This window comes from Protobothrops mucrosquamatus, unplaced genomic scaffold (genome assembly GCF_001527695.2).
Source record: "Protobothrops mucrosquamatus isolate PMUCROS unplaced genomic scaffold, P.Mucros_1.0 scaffold319, whole genome shotgun sequence".
Classification (NCBI taxonomy): Eukaryota; Metazoa; Chordata; class Lepidosauria; order Squamata; family Viperidae; genus Protobothrops; species Protobothrops mucrosquamatus.
Window position 1 is genome coordinate 286820 of NW_015386658.1, and position 4070 is coordinate 290889.

The 4070-nt window shown below is 37.2% G+C and overlaps 1 protein-coding gene across 2 annotated transcripts in view; it reads left to right on the forward strand.

Annotated features, from left to right (window-relative positions):
• The window catches only part of LOC107286731 (histone-lysine N-methyltransferase SMYD3), a 145510-nt gene that overhangs the window by 136412 nt on the left and 5028 nt on the right, over window positions 1-4070 (forward strand). The gene's annotated exons all lie outside the window — the stretch shown is intronic.

The window sequence follows — 4070 nt, forward strand, 5'->3', positions numbered from 1 at the left end:
TAAACTAGTAGTAGCACTATATTCCTTCATTCTATCTAGGTATATCCGAAATATATTTGAAGGCTTAATCCTTTTAACTATGTATGTCAGTCTCTTTTTACTTTTCTGAGATAGCCTTAAGATTCTAGTCTTTTGGGAGCTGAACTTAAGTACGTCATTAACAAATTGAACTGTCCCCATGCTATCTTCTATTTGAAGTTCAGTGGGACCCAGCTGTCTGGACATTCGTTTTTATTTCTCCTCCCAGAGAATACAAAGAGGTTGTTAGCATGTGTCCCATGCAAAGAATATTCAAAGAATTTTACAAACATTGTTACAGAAAATAATACCAGGCAGCTATTTTAAGTGTCAGATTTAAAGCTAATGGAAAGCCACTAAGCCCATGCATGGAACAAGTACATAAATCAGCCCAATAAAACAGCTTTGTAAATATTTATGTTCTCTGTACACTCCATTTCATGCTTGCTTCCTTTACCTTCACCTCTTGAATTTCCTGTTTTTAGATTATACCTATGACTGGCTTTAGTTATCTACCTGACATTGCTTAATTAGTTACTACTTCCTCTGGTATCGTTTACCTTAATCCTAAATCTTTACAGACCTTAGGAGTTGGATGCAATTTTTAAACAAGTCTCAGTAGGTCTGATGTGGGAGGACTCTGCATGATCAATTTCCTGCCTGAGAGAGAATGGCCGGGCAGCCTGGCAAAAGGTCAATCAGCACTATTGGTGAAAGAGCTCAGGAAGTCATCTTCTTGACTTTCCTGACATCAGTTATTTCAAGTGGCTTTACGCTCAGTGGCCCAGGTTGACAGCCATTCTTGTTTCTCTCATGCATGGGAATGGTAGCATTTATGGGGACAGGATATTTGAATGGAGGACTGGCAGACTCTAAGCAAGGAGAAGACCATTTTGGGAAAGGTGACATCAGGTTTGATTTTAAATTATTGGTACGCATACTTCTCACTTGTGAAAAAGTTGGCAAACCATGCTTTGCTTTGCCTGCTTGTTCAGAATAATTTAATCTGTCTAAAATATCTGTTTCTGCCAGAAAACAACAGATGCCTGAACTTGGATTTTGTGAGTTATTTGGGGCTTATACTTCCTAACATGTGACTCATAAAATATGCATATGTAGTGACTAAGGGGAAATTCATGATTAAAAACAATGGTTAAAAAGACACATTGGACATGACTACTGTTATTTGTAGGACTAGTCAACATCTTTCCAACAGTGTTCAGGAATCCTAATAGCACCAGTGTTTTTATTCTGTTCCCACTAAATATAGAAGGCTAAAAATGTATTACTTGCTGTACTGGTTATTGAATTCATATTTGAGGAAAGAAGAGAGACTTTATAGTCCACATCCATCTATGAGGTTTCTTGGATCTTATGGTTTTCACTAGGACTGGGAAAGCCTGTGATTAATTATTTCCTGTGCGTATTTCTCTATGTGCACGCTCTCTTTTTATTGGGCAAAATCAGTGCCTTCACCTTAAGAATGAAGATTTTTTCCCTTTAATCTTCACCTCTCCACCCCCAATTGGCTAAACATTTCAGTCCCACCCATTCCATGGATATCATCCCTTGCAGTCAGATTCTCACACTTTTCAGCCAGAGAATCCAATTATTAATTGATTTTAAGAAAGATGCATCTTTCACCAAAAACATTATTCTCCTCCTTGACTGAAAGCATCTTTCCTATGCATCTCACAGTATAAGCCATTGCCATAATTCCCAGAAATTGTGGCTGGAGGATGCCAGGATAGGAAAGTCTGGTTTCAATAAGGCAAATGAATTTCCCTTTAGTCACTGCATATTTTATGAGTCACATGTTAGGAAGTATAAGTCCCAAATAACCACAAAATCAAAGCTCAGGCAGCATCTGGGAATATGAAGGTTCAGGTCCTCCACTGAAAGATTCCTAGTGAAAACGGCATTGCCTCCATGTTAGTAAGACTGAATGCGGCTTCCGGTTTGCCATCGCAGCTGCCGCAGCCGCTGGAAGGCGAGCTCCGTCTTCCGCGTTAGGTTTTGTTCCACTGGGGGACCTGGAAAGGGTTGAAAGTCGCCCTGTAGGGGTGATGAGCAAGGAGGGGACCCCCACTTGATCGTGGGAGGGCGGCAGCCCTTCCACTTGATGCGGGGCAGCCCTCCAAACCGGCGGAGGAAAGACTGGCCATAAACAATATGGCTCGTCACTAGGCTGCAGACAGTCAAAGTCACACTTGCCACCAGGCACTTCTAAAGCAATGCGGGTGAAACTGGGTGAGATCCAATCTTCTCTCTAAGATCCTAAGTATTTTTCTTCCTGTAAAAGCTGCCCAAAGTATCTTTCCCCCTGTGAAGAGAGAGGGAAGGGAATTTATATCCCACCCTCTAAGAATACCAGCGACTGACTACCCAGGGGAGTTAAAGCACTAAAAGAATAACTTTAATCTAATTAGATTTATATGTTTCTGAAACTTGAGGACCAAAAGTTTTCTTATTTTCACCGAAGACTTTTGTTTTTATCTATAAAAAAGAAATAAAATTGGAAAAAGGACTATAAAAATTTTGGACTTAAAAAACTTTAAGCAGCATTGGTGACATCCTATGGCAAAGCTTGGTATTACAACTTGTTATTGCCTAAAGGAGACTTGGCTTGAAGCCCAGACTACAGATAAGACTCTTTTAACTTTGATAAATACCATCTGTGAGGTTCAGCTGTAAAGAGAACTTCTGGGTAGCATAGCTGGTCTCCTTGAACTATGAATGTAAACCTTAATAGATTTTTAGAGCCGTATGTGAGGAATTGCCTTCCTACTTTTTTATCTGAGGAATATTGGTCATTATTTGAGATGATGAAATACCTTGGATTATAAAATCTTACTTGACAAACAACTTTTACTATAAAGACTACTTACAAACATGTGAAATAGAGGTCCCATACCCAGCTATAAAATTATTTTCACCGTCTGATTTCAAAGTCCTAAACTTAACACACCATTAAGAGAAGATGGATGAAGATCAGGAAAATATTCTTTCTATGTTGAAAACAATACATGAAACCATCCTTTCAGCTTGTGACAAAATAAGATGTTACAGAAAAGAACAAGATGTCAGCTTAGATATACAAACTCAAATTCCGACTACAACTAAAGAACTAACAACGCAGAAGGTAACAGAAGAAGTGGAAGAATCAAATATTAAGACAGAGAACTCAACTGACCAGCAAATACAGTCAATGGAATATCCAGAAAAGGGACTGACAACACTGAAAATGGAAAAGACTTTCTATATAAATCAGAAGAGATTTGAGGAGCAAGAAGAACAGACTGAATGGAAGATAAACATACCAGGACAATTATGGGGATTTGGAATAATAGGGAGACGACTTAAGGAATACAAATGGGCTAGCCCTTCCAGAAAAATGGCAACTAAATGGTCTCCCTTATTCCAAACAATATATATAATAATAGAGGGAGATCTATTTGATGATTTAAAAGCGTTGATATGGAAGGCTAGTTGGCAAAGAAAGAAAGCCAAAATAAGGCTGAAGAAAATTGGAGTTTTGATTTTTCAGAGGGGATTTCATATTACTAATTAGAGGGCCAAAGGGAGAAGTTGAGATAAGGAAAATTTTGGTCATTAAATTTAAAACATTTGGAAATTAGTTGAAAACAAGGATGCTATTTGTTTAATACTTAAAAATTAGACCTAAAAGAAAAAAAATATTATGAATATGTTTGATTTATTGATTAACTCAGATAATATATATAATGGGCTTTGATTTATTAAAGGGGATATTGTATTATTAATTAGATGATGTAAGATGGGGGGAAATAGATAACTTTTAGGAAATAGAACAAGATTATACCAAATAGATAGATAGATAAGATAGATAATTTAATTTGTATACCGCCCTTCTCCCATAGGACTCAGGGCGGTTCACAGCATATTAAAAACAAATAATATACACAAAATACAAAAAATGCAAAATACAAAAATACAGAAATACAAAAAAATAAACCCCGATAAAAGCCGAATTAAAACCAAATATTACCAGCTGTGTTTCCAATTAAAATACT